The following is a 20,679-nucleotide window of genomic DNA, read 5'->3' on the forward strand; positions in this document are numbered from 1 at the left end:
CTTGGGGGAAAAAAGCTGTTCCCTGGGCCTGCCCTGCCCCGCTGCCAGCCCCATCCCCAAGGCAGCGACAGCTGAGGGGGCACCAGGGGCTTAGAGAGAACCAGAGAAAACAGGATTGGGAATTGCTTAATTAGAAACAGTTTTCTCCTTTAATGTTCTGCAATTACTTTGAGGTCAGCAGAATTATTAGTATTATTAATCACCGAATTTCCCGAGAACTAAAGTTAATAGTACCATAATTGGGCCGTGCCGTACAGCAGTAATTGCTGAGTGCCAGCAGCCAGCTAATTAAGTCTTCCAGCCCTTCTCTCGAGGCAGATCTCTCATTTCTTCCAATTCTGCATCATGGATAACTCAGCCGTGGAGGGTTAAAATTTGGGGAGGGATCGGGGCGGCCACGACCTGAGGTCCACTTGTCCCCGTGCCCAGGGTCCGTGGGGCACGAGGGAGGCCGGGGACTGAGATGCGGCCGCGCTCTGAGGAGATGCAAGTGACGGGGAGGGAAGCAGCACGAGCTGAAATGGGGGATTTCAGTCCTTCGTGGAGCTCCTGCTGGAGGTGATGATCCTTGGCAAGGTGGACAGCCCTCAGCTTCAGCCCCTTGCTGAGGCACCGCAGGATCGCTCCCTGCTGAAGCAGCAGCCCGGCGCACCGTGGGTACAAGAGCAGACAAGCAGGGACAGAAGAAAGTAGGGAGGTTTCCCGGTCCTGCTCCCCGACCCTTGCTTCCAGTGAGCTCAGGGTTAGGATGAAGGGTGAGCCTGCCCAGCGCCGGTCTCCTAGATCGCCTTCCTCCTCCTCCTCCTCCCACCTGCTCTACAGACCCCAACCACACCAAACCCTTGCACCGCCTCTAGAAATCATTCCCAGGTAATTCCATGAGCGCCAGCTGCAAATTACCTGCAAGCGGAAAACCTCGGCGGAGGCTGCAGCCAAGCGAGCAGCCCCAGCTGAAGCCGTGCGGCTCCGGCAGCCTGCAGAGCTCTGAGCAGGTGCTCGCGCCGCAGCTCGGTGCCCTCCAGCGCAGAAGCGCGGCTCAGCCCGGCGCACCGCTGGGGATGCACGGCTGCAGCCGATTTGCCTTTTTCTGCCTTTTTTTTTGTGTGTGTGTGTGAAGGGAGGAAAAAAAAACATATGTCTGGGGAGGCCGGAGACAGACTCCAGGAAGGCTTTGTTCTTGGGTAATGTTAAACATTTCGCTGGCACTTTTTTCCCTGTACGTGTGCGCAGTGTTGGCCTTTGTTTCAGGCAGGCCATGGTAGCTGTCCCCCAGCGCCCAGAGCAATCCAGCCCCAAACAAAGCATTTCAGCAGCTCTCGGAGCTCCACTCAGCCTCCCACTTCTTTTTTTTTTTTCTTTGCACAGTGGCCACTGGGGAAAGAAAGCAATGTTTGTCTTTGAGGCACAGAGCAGGGCTGGAGTCATCTGTATTTTTTTAATTATGGGGGTTTCAAGCCTGATCCCAAACGTCGCCGGAGAGCTGGAGTTGCTCTTGCCACCTTTCCTGCAGCCACTAGCACAGAGCTCAGATGCCGGAGCTGCGGCGTCCCCAGGAACACACCAGGGCAGGGGGCCCGACCCCAGCACTCTGCACAAAATGCCACCTGGTTCCCCTCCTGGTCGTCACAGGAGAGCGTCGTTTAGAAGGAAAAAGCTCCAGCCTGGCACGAGGTGATGTAAAACGTGGCAAACCCTGCCCAAATGGGGGGGCAGGCAGATTCAGAGCATCGCTACCAGAGACTGTCCCCAGGTGACAAATGCCACTGCGCCACCGTGGGGCACTCACGGGGTGGCACAGCCAAGGGGACACTGTGGGGACACTCCTCAAGGCACAGCTGCCGCTTTGCCTCCTCTGGTTATTTGTCCTGTAGTCGGGTGTGCCTCTGGCTCCATGTCGAATCCAGCCCAGTCCTGTCCCCTGCGCCTGCCTGTCACCTCCGGGTCCCCAGCACTGCAGCCACCGTGGGGCACCGAGCTTCGTCCACACCCACCCGGGGCATGGGTGCAGAGAAATCTTGGTGGTTTGAAATCCAGCCTCTGCTTCCCTGCAGGTTTTGGAAAGCAAGGGCTGTCCCTGAGAGGTTCTCCCAAAGCTCTGCATTAATGCTGCGGCACCACTGGGTTTCCCAAGGCCGTCTCCACCTGCAGCTCAGCCGAACTGCTCCCCACCCGGAGCTGGGAGCAGGCAGGACCCGGCCGCTGCCTTTCCTGATGTCGGTGCTCTGCAGAAGGAGTGCTTCATGCTTCATAAAGCTGCTGAACGAGGGGTGCGTCCCATTTGCCACCCAAATGGCGCTCCTGGTGCCTGCTCGGTGCTGCAGGCTGGTTCTGGCGCAGTGATGGATGGCGCTCTCCGCGGCGGCGATAAACAGATCGATAGCGAAGCATGCCCGGGGGCTGGAGGTGCAGCAAGTCAACCGTGGCCTCAAAGTCTTGCTGGGACCCTTATTAAATTCATTTGCACTTCTGAACACAATTGGAGCCTGGCTGGTAGCTGAGAAACACTGGGCTGAGCAAGGTGCAAGAGGCGCCCAGGGGAGCACGCTGCGCGGGAGCAGCCGGTGCTCCTTGGGAAGAGCAGGAAGCAGGGAAGCCTAAACCACAATTAACTTCAAGCCCTAATGAAGCACGCCGACTCAGCAAGCATGCCAAGCCCGGAGAACAGGAGGCAGGGCTGGATGGAGGAGCACGGACGCAGGCTTGCCCTGGTGTTGCCCGAGCACCCCCCGAGGGTGGGTGCCACAGAGGCACCAGAGGATCACTGAGTACGAGCCTCCGCTCGGCAGCTCCGGCAGCCAGGTAACAACTCTTCTGAGTCCAGGGTCAGGTTTCTTAACCAGGGGGCCGGGGCTCTTTCTGCACCACAGCTGCATCCACTCTTCACCCCACAGAAACCGTTTGCAGGTGCAGGGTTGGCTTTCCCTGATGCGCAAGGGCTGTTTGCCCCCGGGGCTGGAAGGCTATTGCGCACCAGGGACAAAGGAATGGCAAACAACGCAGTCAGCAGCAGCCAGTTACCCGGCCTTACAGTGTGCAGCCTGCTTATTGAGATCCATGTGCCCTCGGCCCCAGCGGCCCTGGCTCCCTCGGGACCTGCCTGGTTTCCCACCTTCCCCTTGCCTAACCCGCACCGGGACCTGCCCCGCACGGCACCGGCAGCGCGCCGTGCAGCCCGGGCTGTGGGATGTGAAAATAACCCACGGGTGAACCCGGGGAGCAAGGCACTGGCATGGCCGCGTTCCTTGCTGGCGCAGTGATGTCAGAGACACCAGATGTCTCGGTTACTGCCCAATTTAACAGCGCCTAAATGAGGTCACTTCCATAAAAGAGGCAATTATTTCCTGGGAGCCATTTGCTAACGTGATTAAGCCAGCCTTCCTGCCGTGTTTTAGCCAGTGGCTGAGAGCAGCGCCCTTGGAAAAAGCAAAGCCAGGAGGGAACGGTGCAGCACCCACCATCAAACGTGCCAATCCACCCAAGTCAGCAGATTTTTGGCTTGACTGTACCAGGAACGGGTCGGTTTGTCTCCAGGAGCGCCAGCACAAGGAATTGGGAGCAGGAGACGTGGAGCATCCCCCTGTGCGCTACCTGCGAGCCTTTGCGCAGCTTGGCCAACTCACGTTCGTCCGTGGCTGCAGCTGCTGTGGCTCTCCGATTTTTATTTCCCACCATATTTCACTCCAGAAGCGACAGAAAGGCCGTTGCGGAGTTACACCACGTGCCCTGTAATTTGTAAGCAGAAGAGATGGGGCTTAATGACTTGTCAGATCTGCTGTGTTGGAGGCACTGGAGCCTGGGGGAATTTATTTGCTGCCTTTTTTTAAAAAAAGAAAATTGTCTTATTATAGATGTCACTCTGAGTATTTTCACTGCGGTAAATAAGAAAGCGCCACCACAACGGGCTGTGCCCCAGGGGCCACCCCACCACCCCGCTCCCCTTTCCCAGCCTGGGGGTGATACGACCATGACCGTGAGCATCTGCTGGGGAAACCACAGCCCTGCCCCTTCCAGCTCCAGCACAGCCTTAATTAAAAAATAAACTGTGAGACACCGTAAAAAACTAACACTGAAATACGCTCCCGGGGAAGCCTTCATGCAGGGCATCAGGCAAAACCCTGCCGGCTGCGGCCAGGGGAAGGGCATGGGACACGATTTGCCAAAATGTGCTTCTGCTTCCCCGCCAGGCTGCTGCTATGTTACTGAATCTCTTCTGAAAAATCAGCCCGCTGCGTGTCGTGCTGGGACCCCCCGAGCTCTGCCTGCAGCCTCAGGCTCTCCTTTTACAGCGCTTTTTTTGCATTCAGCTGCATTTTGCTACTGCTGCTCTCGGGCAAAGGCAGATGTCCCCTTGGCCAGCACGCCGGGGCTGATAAAACCCGCCCAGCTGCCAGGCGTGCCGCCGCTCACGTGTGATGATTGCTGTTAATTACAGCTCTCACAGGAGCCAGAGGCCAAGGCAGCGGCTCCGGGCACCGCTCGGCGCCCGGCCTGCCACCCGCAGGGCTGCTCCCCGTGGCAAAGCCCAGCCCCGCTCCGTGCCTCACCGCCAGCCCCGGTCCATGAGCAGAGCTGGCTGGAACCCCCCCGATATTTCTGGAGAAGAGGGCTGGGCTCTCCCAAACGCCTCCAGGCTCTTTGGAAAGCATCACCTTAGTGCCATCGCAGAAGCAGGGAACGTTATCCCTAAACGTTCCACTTCTGGCCGGTGTTCTGGGTGTTTGGTGTCAGAGCAGGGACGTGTCGGCTGGAGGACGGAGGAGCAGAGCTGCTGGCTGGTACCAACCCCCCCCACACCAACCCCAAAATGATTTGTTGTTGCTGCTGCTTTTGGAGAAAAGGCAGGCTTTTGTGCAACAGCACCGCAGTCCGACACGAGCGGGGCAGAGCTGGGGTGCCCGCAGCTTCTCCTGGGCCCCTGCTGCTGACGGATTGCGATCTCCTTCATCACGCTGGTGGCGGAGGCTCAGCCTCCCCGGCCTCCTCCGCTGGGTGCAGGGGGGTCAAACTCGGCTCCTGCTCCCGGGTGCGCTTCGTGGCGCCGCTCCCCCCGCCTCGCGCTGCCTCCTCGGCGCTGCGGTGCGCACAGCCTGTTACCGCGTTAATTATTGCACGTGGAAGGCTAAGACGTAAATTACAGCCCGATGGGTTCTAATTGCATGTTCTTAACACACGGGCCTCATTGCTAATTATCCCCATTCTCCCAGCAGCTTAAAAAAAATAAATCAGAAGCCTTGAACTGTGGCTTCCAAGGAGCATGGCTGCCGAGGCAGGAGCACGAGCGAGAATTAGGGAATAAAATCATCGACCTGTGGAACCACGGAGTCATCTGCGCTGGAAAAGACCTTCAAGACCATCAAGTCCAACCATCAGCCTGAGCTTCTGAGTCCCACCGCTAACCATGCGTGTCCCTTAGTGCCATGTCCACAAGTGTCATGTCCTCTGGGGACGGGGACTCCAGCACCTCCCTGGCACCCCGTCCCGATGCCCGACCACCCCTTCCATGAAGAAATTCCTCCTGATGTCCGATCTAAGCCTCCCGTGGTGCACCTTGAGGCCGTTGCCTCGCGTCCTCCGCTGGGGTGCTCAGGGAGGGCAGTGCTCCCCCAGGGCTGAGCACTCAGCAGCATTTTCAGCCAAACACACAGATTTCTCCCCAGCTTTTCCCTCGTGACACGGGCAACAGCTTCACCAAGCTGAGCCTCGCAGCCGTCTGTAAGAACACCTGCAGGTGTTAATTGCACACGGCCACAGCTCCGCGCAGTCCTGCCGAAACCTCAGACGAACCTGGGGCCGAGCAGGTAACACACCATCATCGCACGGCTTGCTGGAGACCGTGGGTTTGACGCTGTTGACAGTATTTTTAGGACAGAGTCCACGATTTGCCCAAAGTGTCACTGAGCCGCTTGGATTTTCTGCATGTGGGGTGCAAGGATTTAAGGTAAAAATGATTGCTTTTGTTACTAGTTGACTGGAGAAAACATTTCTGATGATGCAGCTTTTGCTGAGCCTTTTCAGGGCATTTTTTCCCCCTTTTACCTGAATTCCTGCAGGGGAGCCGCCGGCCCCGAGGTCTGAGCACCAGCTACTGGCCTTTGGACGCCAGGGGCCGGTGGTGAGCTTGCAGCAGACCCGTTCCTGCCGCCAGCGCGATGCTAACGGTGTGCACAGCCCGTGGCACAGTGACGGATGGCCCCAAGCCCGCTGTTTAACTGCTGGAACTGCCCCAGAAGAGAGGTTCACTAATCCGCGTGTGATTTATACGCGCTGGAGGTACCTCGGCAAAACGAACGCAGGTTTTATGTGGCTTTTTTCCTCTCGAAAGGAACGTGAGCTCCATTTCTCACAGGCCGGTAATTTAATCAAGTGGCTTTGCCTTTCGGGAAGTGCCGAGGAGGGCAGCGCTGCTGGCAGGGTTGTTGCCACCGCGTGCTTTGATCCGTCGCTGCTCCGCGATGGCTGCCAATCCTTTCCCGTGCCCTCGGCTCCCAGCGTGGCTCAGCGAGGTGGTTTCATTCCGCTTGACACCTTGACAGCAGCTAGCAGGATGTTTGGAAGGCCACCTGCATCCCTGCGACTTGTCCAGGACTTGCGATGGTTGGACATCGGGCTGGGCTGCCCAGGGAGGTGGGGGAGCCCCCGTCCCCGGGGGTATTCAAGAGGCGTGGGGATGTGGCACCAAGGGACACGGTTAGTGGTGGGACTCGGGGGGCTGATGGCTGGGCTTGATGGCCTTGAAGGTCTTTTCCAGCCCAGGGGATGCTTTGGTTCTATGCCATGGATTTTGCTCCATGGGCATCGCCTCAAGTCCCTGGGAAAGGAAACACAAAGCATTGCATCTGGGCAGCTGGGGCAGGGCTAAGAATCAAAATTACTGGGAAAATGAGAACCCCCCCCCCCCCCCCCGGCCTGGGCCAGCAGCCCCAGGCAGCTCCAGCCCTTCCCTTCCTCGTCCAGGTGAAACCCAGGTTCCAAAATGCCTCTTTGAAAGAAATTTTGGGAGCGTGAACCTGGAATGAAAACAGTGCAGTGGGGCTTGGTTCTGTGCATACACAAACCAAACCAGTTTTTTAGTGGGATTTCTTAACTCCACGTACCGATTTGTTTAGAAGCCCAGACCGTGGTGCGGTTCTCAGAGACCGCGGCGCCTCACCTGCGCTGCGGGCTGGGCTCCTCAGGAGCGAGCTTCGTTAAGCTGCCTAATTAATTTTTCATGTTAACAACCTTTTCTCCACGGCGCATGGTGGCTCGTCAAGGCAGCGAAGGCACCTTCCTGCCGCGGCGGCCGTGGAGCTGCCCTTGCAGCAGTTGTATACGCGGAGGCGATTTTCCCAGCGTTATCGCTCTGCCCTGTAATCTAGGGAAGGCGACATTTTCCACCGCACAACGTGGGTTCGGCTTTCGCTCCCACAACATTTCCTTTGCCAATAGGTTTTTTCCCAGTGGCATATGGCAGGCAACGTTACATCTGCTCCGATTTCCAAGAGATACGCTACCCTTTGTTGAATTTTTACAAATGCTATCAGTCTAAATAATCCAGGAGGCTGCTATGGCAACAAAACGAGAACTCGCTTTCCCTCTCTCCTTTTTGTGTGTGTGTGTTTAACCCTGGAGCACAAGGGAGAGGGATGCTGGCTGGGCTTCCAGCAGCAGCGCAGCGATGCTCTTCATGCCTCGCTGGGGCTTGGGCGCAGGGCAGACCACCGGAGCAGCTTTGGCTGATTTGGGGAAGGGCTGAGCTTGTCTAGAAGAGTTCACCAAGTGTGTCCAAAGCCTGGAAAGCCCCTCGGCCAGCTTTTCCTTTCCTGCTTCCCTGATGCTCTGACAAGTTCTTTTAATTTCTGCTATAAAAGCAGCCAGAGCTCCAACTCCCAGCTAGGGCCCATTTTGAAGCAGTCCCAAGCAGTCCATGGCACTGCCTCGAAACTCCCAATGCCACGTCCCAAAAGCTTTTTTTCTTGCGAATGCAGGCAAATGAGCCTGGGACGACGAGGGAGGGATAACACTTGTCTTTGCTGGGAGCTCCTGATGGGACCGATGCTGCTGTCTTTCATCCCTTACCCCATTCTTGTTCGCAAAGCTCCAGCAGATGCTGCAGCCAGGAGCGTGGAGGACCCATCTCACCACCCAGCCGCTCTGAAGCAGGCTGTCCTGAAACAGCCCCGCAGAGGTTAATTGGGGTGACTGTAAAGATGTCTCTGCACAAGGCATGGCTTTCATTTAGAAGACCGAAAATACACCAAATGTCCTCGATTCCCCAGGTTTCTGCATCAGTTTGGGCAACTGTCTCCCTCGCACCGTCCCAGCTGACCGTCTCTGAAATGTCCCCATGCAAGTGCAGCTGGGGCAGCCGCAGAGGGGCTACAAGCCCAGGATATCTCCGTACATACGCATGTGTACGCACACACACACACAAGGCACAACTCCTCCCTCACAGGCCTGCCAGGCTCCCCGGCACTGACTCAGCCCCTTCAGCCCCAGGTCTGCTGCGGCCGGATGTGGTCTGCTCGGAAGGGATGGCAATTAATCACTTCTTGCAGTCAAAAAGCAGTTCTTGAAGGGCATGGTGCAATATAATCACAGGGCTTCCCCCGTTCAGAAAGGGGCATTTGATAGCAGGTGGCGGCACTGGGTTGGTGGTGACCTCCCCGTAGCTTTGTGCAGCATGTGAAGGAAGAAGAGCAGGTGCCCGATTCCTGGCCCAGCGAGCTCAGATCCAAACACCCCAGAAATCCGAGAGACGTGGGGTGGAGCCTCGCTGATTTCCTGCATCCAGATCCTGCTGCCCGCCTCCAAATTTTCACCTGCTGTGAAATCCAAAAATATTACTATCCCACTGTGAATTTTTGCATCCAGTGTTTGAAAACCTGCTAATCACAGGCAAAAGCTGAGCTGATAACACACTTTCTAACTACAAGAACGCCTGCACCATTGGGGATTTTCTGCTAAAATCAGTGACGGCTGCAAACTCAAACCAGAGATAATTAAAAACCAGTGGACAAGCTGGCTCACGGCTGGTGATGCTGAAGGACCACCACGGTGGTCAGCAGGTGGGCAGTCATGGGGAAAATGCCATTCTGTGCTAAAAATGGCATCCCAGTGGATGCCATCACTTTCTGTTCAATTTTTACTCAAAATTATGGGAAGGGTCTGTTCCCAGACAGAAGGCGGCTTGACCTCTGTGAGCACTGGTGTGGTACAAGTGATAGCCTGCGACTGCTGTGCCTGCTTGCGTCGGCTTCTCTGCAGAGTAAAGATCTGCTTGTAGATAAGAAAGAGAAGTTTAAAAAGCAGAATAATTGATAACCCGCTACATTACTGCCTTATCATCCCTCCTGCCAGCCTGGAACAGGCCCAAATAAATGGCAATCGCTCAAGAAATAACAGGGAAATATGGCTCCAGCGTCGCTGCAGAAAGAGCTAACGCCTTTTAAAAAGTTCAGAGTTATTTGGCAATTCCAGGTGACTTGGTGCTGCGAGTTACTGGCGTTTCTGCAAATAACAATGCGTGGTCGTCTGCTCGAGCAGGTACAGTTTTGCTGGTGACTTCTTCAGCTTGTGTGCAGGGAAGTGGCGACCCAGATGGCACACCCCTAATTTTGTGTCCAGTTTAGCAGATTATTTCAGTCAATTCCCCGTCTGTTTCTAGCAGGCAACCAGCATTTTTTTTTGTCTTGGGTTCTCCTAAAGCAATGCCTTGATTTGGGGCAAAGCAGCCCCAGAGGTGCTGTGGTGATCCCCCAGCAAAGTGAGCGTCCCACATCTCTTAAAAGAGAAGAAATGGATGTTTAAAATAAATTCCAGAACAGTGGTACCTTCCGGGTAAGATGAGGGAGCAATAGCCAGCGTCAGTTCTCAGCACGGAGAACAAAGCGGCGTTTTATTTTCGCTGCAGCTATGAGTAAGAACATTGATGCAATTACCTGCAACACAAGACGGGAAGCAAGGAGGAGGCAGCAAGTGTAATGAGACCTCGGGCAAGGAAGAAAATCTGATTTTGAAGGATGAGGCTCCAGGGGATGCTGCGTTTGCTGGTAAAACGCTTGTCCAGAGCTGGGAGCGCAGCCTGAAGCTATTCAGCCTCGCCTGCTGGGGAACAGCCGAGGGAACGAAGGCAAAGCCTCGTCTGGAGTTCACTGGGGAGGAAAAAGACGTGAGGAACAGCAGGCAGGGGCACGGGGTGGGGTGCTGGGGTTTCATCCAGGGTTTCACCCCATTCCCGTGTTCGCGCCCGTGGGCTCCAGCTGGCACCCACGGGTGGCAGGAGGGGACAGCAGGGAGAAGGCAGCATCCAGGAGGAGATGGCCCCAACGCCCTTGTCACTCAGCAGTTATTGACAAGACTAATTCCTTCCTAAGTGCTGTAATAAAGCGATTCCCAGAATAGTGCAGCTGTATGATTAGGGAGAAAGTAATAATTAGACTGTATTTGTTGGTGTTGGTATATACGCATGCGGATGTGCGTGCCATGATCAACGTTGCTGAGCAGGAAGGTGAAGCACCTGGAGCCCTTGCAAACCATGGTCAGGCCCCGTGCGGCGTCGCTGCTCTCAGCACCAGGGGCTGGACCTGGTTCTGGATGAGGCCTCCTGCAGTACCGGCATCTCCAAGAGCTTTACCAACGCCCCCGCACCTGTCCTTGGAAATGTCTCACCGTCAGGTGGATATTTTGGGTGACCACAGCATGGGCCCATCAGGGGTCACCTGTTCCAAGCCCCTGGTCTCATTTTCTACGATCTGTCAAGTGACCGTGGGCTTCAAGCCTCCATAACTCCTTGCTCCGTCCCACGTCCCTGCATCCCCAGAAAAACGTGAGACAAAAGCCTTGGGTGTTGTTGTTTTCTGATCCAGAATAAATGATAGCTCAGAATAAATGCCGTAATGCTTCATGACTTATTGTTCTTTAAAAAATCATTAAGTCAACAACTGTTAGTGCTGCCTCCTGGGAGCAAACTCGGGAACGCCATTAATATTAAAGTCCAGGACATCTGTCAGTGCAGGCTCTGTCTTTCCAGCTCCTTATATGCAGGTTGAAAATCATTTCTGCCGTCAATACATATTTGAGTCACACTCGTAGAAGGGTGGAAAATTCTCCTGGTCTGTTGGTGTTAGATTCTCTGCTGGAGATCTGTGCCGGTGTAAGGAATATTTAACTTTGAGGGAAAATTAAATTCCATTCACCGTGCCCTATAGGCAGCTATTTTAAAAGAAATTAGGGTACCAATGGGTGTAATTTAGTGCCTCTCACGTGCCTAATAAAGCACAGTGAAAAATAAGAGGTGCTCCAGCCTGCTTGATGCCTGCAGAAAACGCGGTGTGAATTATTCAGGGGCAGTTGTCTCATCGCCGCTGTGCGCTGAGCGCCTCCATCAATCTTCAGTCCTCGGTGTGGGATCTGAGCACCCCCAGCACTGCCCCCCGGGTGCCTAATTGGGATTTCGGGGATCACACTACCCGGTGGCCCCTCTGCTTCTCTCCCTGTGCCACTTGAGCAAAGAAATTCCTGCTTGGATTTAGCATTGGGAGCATGTTATATAGAGCTCCAGGCTGTGCTCCAGCCGCACCGGCCTCCAGGAAGGAGGGAAGAAGTGCAAAAATCATTGCATTAATGTCAGGCTTCATATTTTTGGATGTGGAGGGAAAAAGTGCGGTGCTGCTGCTGTGGCAGGGATGGAGCATCCGAGCTGGGCACTGCAAGGACACGTCCTCCAGCACCCCCTGATCCTGTCCCTGCACCGACCCCAGCAATGCTGGCTGTTCAGAGACTGAGAAGTCCATAAATATTCTCCTCCTGATGAAATCCGCTTGATTGGCCTGACGAGGGAGTGTGGTGGTGTGCTCTGTCTCCTCTCTGGGCATTTTTCAGGCTATGTATAGTTGTTGTAAAGCCAGGTTTTATGATCCTCCCTGGGTGAAATAATGAAATCACATCCCTGACATCCTGTGTACCATGCGCTGTAATTCACAGGTGAAACAAGAGCTGGTGCTTGGGGGACAGAACAGGATAGAAGGCAGATTTTATTTAGGATTTAGAGGTTTTTTGTTTGTTTGTCTGTTTTTTTTTTGCTGCCGCACTTTATTTTATCATGTAGCCTCTCACACTACATTCAACACTAATTCATGGGGCATTATTTGAAATTTATAATATAAAACCAGTCAGCTGTGTAGGGGGTGAGTGTTTTATGTGTGGGCACAATTACTCTTCTGAATCTGTTTTATCTGCTTTCAAGTGCCTCTTTTTCCTACATCCCAATGTTTTAAATCACATTTTTATTCCAGTGTTTAGAGTTTAAGTAGATCAAACTATTGTGAGTGATGCTTGGTGGGGATCTCTGCATTTAAGAAGCTAAAGCACTGTGTCTGAGCTGGCTTAGCTCTTTCTGCTCTCAAGGCAGCACATTGCCTGGCTGGGCTGCTGCGGGCTTGCCCCATCCTCAGCAATTAATTCCCAAATGAGCTGTGCACTGGATGCGCTCAGCACTCCTCTTGTGCTCCGTGCACCATCAGACACCTCTGCCCCTTGTACTTCACATCAGTGGCTTGCAAATAAGCTTCCTGGAATAGGGTTTGCTCTTGCTTTACATGTTACTAGTTTTTTCTGCTGCTTTACGGTGTCTGCCACGATATGCGTCAGCCCCTCATGGCCTGGGAATTGCCATATATTAATAACATATTCCGGATTTCCTGCATCTTCATCTGTACAGATCAGAGATGCTGCAGCTCAGCAGTGACAGAGTAATTTTAAAGATGAAAAAAGAAAATATATGGGAAATATCTCACAAGCAGGAGCTTCAAACAGAAATGATTCTTAAGGTGTGTATTATTTTACCTCCATGAAATAAATCAGTGCAGAAAACTGTAGCTTTCTAGTTGGTGGTGTACCCATGAATCTTGTTCCCAGACAGAGACACGAATGAGGCTGAGGAAGGACAATCGTGTTTCGGTAATCGTGCTAAGGAGGCATCAACCAGCGTGGCCAGATGGGGACAAACGTGACACTTGGTGACAGAGATGGTCATTATGTGTGTTTTCAGACCCCCCAGACCTTGCCAGGCTTCTTCTGTTCTGGGGGAACACAAACACAAGCATCTTGTGAGCCAGAAAATCTTCTTAAAGAAGAAGATTTGCCTTTGGCAAAGGCTGTAAGCTTGTGAGACACTTCATCCCTGCTCACTGCAGCACTTAAGCCACTTTGGAGACATATTTAACTATAAGCTTGGCCATAAATCCCGCAGATGAAGAGATGGGATCCAGGTTCATACAGCTAAGCAGGTGCTTAAGTGCTGAACAAGACACTCAGAAGCTGGAATAGATGTGCACCTTTGACACTAAGAGCAGGATCGGGCCTTCCACCTGCATTGACTAATCTTGACTTTAAAATGCGGCAAACCCACTCCTCCTGTTACACCCGGGAGTGCTCCTGTTGCCATCAGGTTTTCAAGCTGAGGCAACAAACCCTAAAGGATGCGTGGGGTTTGTAGGCTGAATGTCTGCCTATTAAAAGCATGCCTGCAAGAAGAGCATACAGGTGGGCTGTGCTGCTCAGGACAGCAGGAACCAACACACGTCCACGGGATTTTGTGTTTTGGAGCAAGTAGTCTCTGGGGTGCAACTGGGAGCCCCAGCCTTGGGGACATGCTGTGGCACTGTCCCCACCTGCAGGGACATGGGCTCAGAGCCCACCAGAGATGCACCCCAACCAGAGCTGCATCACCTGCACAACAATTCGGGGTAGAGTAAGGTCTGCTACATAAGCGGGGGGGAGGGGGGTTCTTTCTCTCCAAACAAATGATCTGAACTTCCGTGCTTGTACCCATCCGTGATACAATGCTTTGAAGACAGGAGAAGAAAAATATGATAGATGCATGTGGTCGCAAAGGACAAATGTCAGACTGTGAAGGTTTGATAGGTACTGAAAGCCCATTTTGGTTTTCAGCCAACTGTAACTTCATTTTGTGGCAGACAGATTGGTAGAAGATGAGAAAGGAAAAAATAATCCAACCCCCTTTTCTGGAGCAGATGGGGCAATTTCTCACATCACCTGGAAACTCCCAGGAAGGGTTTGGGTTGTTTCACATGGTCACTTAGGTTTCCAATGCATGAGATGTAGAGATGTGCTTCCTTTAGCAAATATGTACAGCACAGTGGCCAAGTCCCATTAATCCTTATTTAATCTGCTAACTGTATTGTCAAATCATATTACGCCACTGATAACTGTTAATGTTGTACTTCACATTGGGCCCTTCCTCCACCTTGGCGTTGCTGGAGCCACATTTATCACCATGCCAGCTGAGCTAAAGGAAAAGCTGGTGCTGAGGAGCCGCTGAAGGATGCTCCTCATTGAGGGACCCTGATGCTAAGGAGCAGCAGGAGGCAGCTAATTGAACTCCTGAATAGTCCTGATGAGAAGGAGAATCCCAGATCCCGTGGCCCTCATCCCACATGGTTGAAAAGCTCACCACGTTCTTCCAGCAGCATGGGTTGGGCTCCCAGCATCTGGAGGTGTGCAATGCCCTTACACGCCGTGCTGTCAGGTCATTAACAAACATACCGCCCCCAAGACAGACATACTGCCAGGTCTGCTACTCCGAATCCATAGTGCTTCAATCAAAATGCAGTGATACAGCATTTATCCTCCCCTTGTTTATTATTTCTGAGTTGTCTTTAAGCATATATCTCATTTAGGGCAAACTAAGTCACAGCTAGATTAGATTACAGCAAGGAAATCGGATTATTTTAAGTAGATAATATAAAACATGTCTATGGAAACTCCATGATAATTGCATTATCTTTGGTACATTGTGAGAGAATTATCTATATTGTATTAGGTGGGGGAAGCATGCCAAAATGCTATTTAAAATGTGAGTGGGTTATGACAATGAGCCAGCCATTGGTCACAAGTAAATTAAAAGGCAGGAGATGTTTATGTCCATCATTTCTGGCTTTCAGTTTGCCCCTCCCGCCCCTGTGGCCATAGCAAGCAACCACGAACCGACAGCCGAAACACAGGGTGAAGCTCCTGAAGTTGTCTGCCGTCAGACAACCCTTGGACTCAGAGGGGAGGGAAAGGATCACCTCCCTCGGCCTGCTGGTGATACGTTGCCTAATGCAGCCAAAAGTACTGTTAGCCTCCTTGGTGTCAAGGCCACATTGCTGACTCATGTTCAGCTTGGTGTCCACCAGGACTCCTTGGTCCTTTTCTGCAACTTTTCTCCTCTCCACACTGTTTGGAAAACCTCTGGTATGGCTGCAATGAGCACAGAAAGCCAGCAAAAGCCACTTGTAGCCAACACTTCTATTTTCATGAAACATTAAAGTTTCTATCCTAATTTGCCCAATCTGGACTGAATGACAGTGACAAAATCTGTAATGATTTTTTTTCTCCTGCTGACAACTGGCTGGGAATAACACAGGCAGCAGTCAGCAGTGCCATGGTGTGTTGGGAGCTGGAGCACAACCAAGCATCATCAGCGGGATGGGAGACAATTTATGTGACAGGCTACTAATGGACCTAAATATGACAACAAAAATTACTTTCTAACCTGCCCGAGAGTTTAGAAACTGAAGAATCTGCTTGGCCTCTCAGTCTGGGGGAGTCATGCTACCCTTGCCCCCCCCCCCCCCAGTCATCATTACTGAAGATTCAGAAGAAATTTTTAAAAAGTACTGAATCACCAGCAATTTGGCTGAGACAGCTGGGAGTCAGGCTGTGGCACTGGCAGCCCAGCTCCCTCGTCTGTTGCCATCTCTGCCAAGTCTCACCATGCAGCCCTGGACAATTGACCTCCATTTTCTCCTGAAGGTGGGTAAAAGCAATTTCTTCCTAAATAAAGCCTCATTTGAACACAAAGTCATATTATCATTACAGCAGGAGACTGCACATTGCAGTAGTGGTGGGGAGTGAAGGTCGTACCTGGGTCTTGCAGGTAATGACGTCTTGCTCAAAAGGCACATTGTTTTTTCTCACTCATTCTTTCCTTCACTAACATAATTGTCCAGTTCCTCAGAAAAGGAGCCTCAAATATTCAGCCTTTGTCTGTGTTTGGGTGACCATCTGAAACAGTACATGCGGAATGGTTAAAAGATGTTATGAAAGGCTGGTGTCATCTAGGAATACTGGTTACAGTCACTTCTTGAATTCAGGCATCGCAGAAGCTCCTGACTCACTTGGGACATTGCCTGCAGGCTGGTCACTTCACTGCTGAATTTTCTGTCCTCTCTGGATGCATCTGCCTTCAGGTTGCCATCACACCAGGCGTCCCTGTGCCCAGTTGTCACTGTGGTATCCCAAACTGGAGCACTGGGTTGGTATTTATGAACTGCAACTGGGCTGGAGGGAGCTTCCCACTGATGCTACGGCATCACACCAGCCAGGAAAACCACAGGAGCAGAGGAAACTGCTGCCCACAGTGCCTCCTGCCAGCAGCTCACATTTGCCAGAGCCACTGCCAAATTTATGACACTGCTCATGTCTAGCCACTGCTTCAGCCTCACATTGACAGCTAAAACCCAGCACTAGTAACTTAAAAGCTCTTCTGCTTTTGGCAAACTTGGCCACCTGCTGGGAATGTACCTGGGACTATTTACTCTTAAAATGTCTTTTGGGAGTTGATTTCTGTTCCAGTGTGGCTCTGGAGAGCTTATGAAGCACCTGACGAGATGAAAAGAAATGCAGTTTTCTCTATCTAACACAATACTCACACCCTCCTTCTGTGCTCCAGAGACCTCCAGCATTGGCAGGGCAATGGGACACCTCAATAGCCCAAAAAGCATGGTACTGGCAGGGCAGCACTGCTGAGTAAAGAGCGATCTTCAAGTCTTTAGTGTTCTTAATAAGGATGGGGATAGTGTTCATGAGCAGTTATTTTAACGCACTGTGGTGTAAATGATGGTGTAACTACCAGGAGCAATTGGCTTCTGCTTGTCTGATTCCTTGCTTTGGTCTCAGAGCCAGGAGAGATTCAGTGGTAAATTTGTTCATCATAAAGAATAGGTCAGAGGACAAACATTGGTGGATCTCATTCAGTGCTTATAATAACTGGGGCTTGGAGGAAGGGAGATGGGGAACTTTATTTATTTATTTATTTATTTTGAAGGAGGTCAAAACCTTCAAGATTTCCATTAACAAAATCACATTGTTTTACAGTCTCAAGTTGTGTCAGGGGAAGTTTAGATTGGACATGAGAAAGAAATTCATTATGGAGAGATGGTCAAGCATTGGACTGGCCTGCCCAGGGAAGTGGAGTAGCCCCAATCTCTCGAAGTATTTCAGAGATGTGTACATGGCACTAAGGGACATGATTAAATGATGGGACTCAGTAAGTCAGGTTGATGGTTGGACTTGATGATCTTGAAAGTCTTTCCCAACTTTGATTCTGCAGAAAACTGTCCCTCTTATTTTTCAGAAAGACCAAAGAAAGCAGTATCAGCTTACCTGTTACCTCAGGTCATTCTGTTCTTCATCCTCCAAAGCCCTCTGCAGGTTTGAACTCCACAGCGATGTTTCCATGCCTCACCCCCATTTTCACCATGGCCAAGAGCTGGGAGCCCCTGGGGGCCCCCTCAGGGCCGGGACAACCTCAAAACATCAAAGCAGCTCAGCAAGCTGGCTCCTTGTCCCCAGAAGGCGTCCGTGCTGCCATGCTTTGCTGGGAGATGGCTGGCAGGCACAATTAAACCGGGCTTCCCACGAAATCTTTGCCAGTGCTGCCCAGGCTGCTCCCAGGCCTCATGTATTAATTATTCCTCTTTCCATGCTCTTCAGCGGGCCTGTTACAAAAAGATGCAAAATTAAAAGCACATTTCCCTGATGAAATCCCTGTTTTAGTCTGATTTGTGGCAGTTGTTCTGTGGAGTTCCACTGAGGCCTAGGCCGGGTGGGGAAGGCCAGGCCGTGCTGGCAGCGGGGCCTCCTCTGAGGCCCATGTGGGCCCTGCAGGGATATAAGGGATGTTCCAGCGCCTTTCAGAGAAATACTTGGGCACATGGGGTGTTTGCTGGGTGCACAGGGGAAATCTGCTGTGGGGAAACAGTTTTGGAAATGTCTGTGCACACACTTTTTTTTTTTTTGGCAAACTTTTACACACTGCCACCTACGAGTCTCAGGGAGCAGCGGATTCCTGGTTATGAGCCCATGAAAATTTAATCTGGTTTTGGTTGATGATGAAATATGAGATTTGATAATGATGACGTTGCATGACTGCTGTTTGTGGAACTTTTCTGGTCTTTAATGTTAATCTGTATCTCTTGTCCGTGTTTTAATCAGCAGAGTTTGTTGCAATGCCCTCGCCTTCTAGGAGAAATTATGAGAGAAATAGCCCTAAACTCAGCAAAACATTTCTAAGAGATTTTAGTAGGATAGCTGGATGCAAATTAGTTTGAAAACCTGCATGGAAGAATGTCTCCATTTTCTAGGTTGTTACAAATAACGCAGTGCTATGGAACTAAGATATTCATCAAATACCTTAATATCTGTATATCAAATATCTAGTTTCAAATCTGATGTAGAAATTGCTCTTTTAAAACTTTGGTTTTCAATAGGAACATGTCATTCCTGCTAAATGAGGATAAAGTCCATTATTTTCCTTTAGCTGTACATGCGGTGTAAAACATTAAAAGCATTTTTAAAATGTTATCGATTTCTCCATAAATGTGACAATTCCAATAAATGGCACTTTCAGAATATACAATGTATCATTACAGCCTTTTCCGGGTAGTGACCCTATTAAAGATATCTGCTGCCAGAATGCACATAAAGCACCACCAAGCCAATATTCCCCCCTACAAATACTCAGCAGGCCAGGGATACACATTTGCTGAGCCAAAAAGCCCCTGGCCTTGTTAACCAAGTGACAGGAACACCACAGCATTATCTGCTGCTGCAAGTGCTGGTCTGCAGCACCCAGGAGCTCGAACACCTTCTAGTAACCATGCCCCAGGGCTGCCCCTGTTCCCTTAGACAGGCCCATCCATCTGAAGCCACCAGCTCGTTAAAAAGTGCCACATGGCTGCATGAAGCTGTGTGGCAGACATCTTCTAGTGGTCCGCCCCAGCTCTTTCTGTTATCCTCAGGATGCTCTGATGAGGATTAATGCACAGCAGGGGCAGCTGGAAAGCCTTGGATTAAGTAGATTGTAGTAACTGGATTGCTTTTGTAAGTGAGAGCAAAAATGCTATTTTGTCCCTCATTAAGACATTTTTCCCACACTGGCCAAGTGCAAGGGTCACTTTTGTTCCAGATTTTTGGGGCTTTCAGAGGACACTGCTGCAGACGTGTCCTGTCCTCTTTCATTCTGCCTGGAGATCCTTGGATGCAGAACAGTGGAGCCACCTCTTTTCTTCACCTTGTTCCCCCTGCACTGTTTTCCTGCAATTCCTTGGGCTGCAGCTGGGCTCATCTACATGGAGCAGGTGGTCTGGGAGAGTACAGATAAAGGATGTGCTTTATATTCAGTTTTTGGGCAAGGGTGATAGCTCTGTGCACTTCAAAGGTTGTCTACCAAGACGCTGACCTGTTATATGAGTTTAATTAATTTGAAAAATGGGCTTCTGCTTTTTTGGGCTATTATTCTCTTAAAACCATTCTGCCTTTTCCCAGTGAAATATATTTCAAGAGCTGCAGCTATTTGCTTGGAGCAAAAAACCTGTTTCCTTCCCTGTTTCTGTTCTTGTTATCTGTACAACACTGAGACTGTAAGAATACCACAAGGATACAGCTCTGTGAGTGTTTTCTCTCTACATGCTAACAGACCTAAGCATATGTACATATGTATATACAGCCACTAGTATGTATATATACACATACATGCAGTGCTCTGACATTGGAATTGGATGTTTTTTTACCACAGACACCCCAGAGACCTTCTGGAGCTCTCAGAGGGATGCTTCCCAACTCCTGTACAAGGAAGGCAGCAGTCTCCAAGCAGAGGGAAGGAAGAAGCCAGAAACAGCTGGTGACATCATTTTTCTCCACCAGAGCCTCCTTTTTTTTTTTTTTTTTTTTTTTTTTTTTTTTTTGTTACTGCAAACCGTGCACAAGAGGTTGGATTCCCACCAGAGACGCTTGCCACTACCACATCCTGAGCCAGGTCTCAGAACACTGTAAGCCTCATCCCTCTTCTTCTGACAGCCTCGTGAGTGTGCATCCTCTCTTGATTGCTCAAAATAATGCACACATCTGGTCTTCCTGGTATTATTTACATTTTACCTTCATCAACATCATCCAGAATTTAAAATGAATGAAATCAGAAACCAGTCCTTTCTTTTCACCAGTAAACCAACTTTTTCCTTCACTTTACACCTTCACAGTCCACTGTCTTGATACTTCTAATCCCACAGAGTACTCTCAGTTGCAGCCTGTTTTACCTGCGCCATACAAATGAGAGCTGAGGTGCAGCAGAAGATTCCTAACGGCACAAACACTCTTTCTGTGGGTACACCAGGGATGGCAAAGACTGCCAGGATGCAAAACTGCGTGTTTTGCTCTAAATATGGGCTAGAGACACATTGTTCTCTAGTCTCATGGTAGGGAAGAGCAACAATTACAGGATGAATGTGTGTATATATATATATATGCACACAGAGCAACAAAGAATTTTTTTTATCATGCAGTACGTTTGACATGAAATTGCAGATGAGGGATCCTACACTTAGGAGATGTGTGTAATAGCAGCACCCTCTGCGC

At 51.0% G+C, this 20,679-nt stretch overlaps 1 long non-coding RNA gene across 1 annotated transcript; it reads left to right on the plus strand.

The window, feature by feature from the left end:
• The first annotated feature begins 13,416 nt into the window (after positions 1-13,416).
• On the plus strand, positions 13,417-16,609 carry LOC118166616. The gene is made up of 2 exons (XR_004750633.1): positions 13,417-13,727; positions 14,946-16,609. It is a non-coding gene; the product is annotated as an uncharacterized LOC118166616 (long non-coding RNA).
• The last annotated feature ends 4,070 nt before the right edge of the window (positions 16,610-20,679 follow it).

Source organism: Oxyura jamaicensis, chromosome 4 (assembly GCF_011077185.1).
Source record: "Oxyura jamaicensis isolate SHBP4307 breed ruddy duck chromosome 4, BPBGC_Ojam_1.0, whole genome shotgun sequence".
Lineage (NCBI taxonomy): Eukaryota > Metazoa > Chordata > Aves > Anseriformes > Anatidae > Oxyura > Oxyura jamaicensis.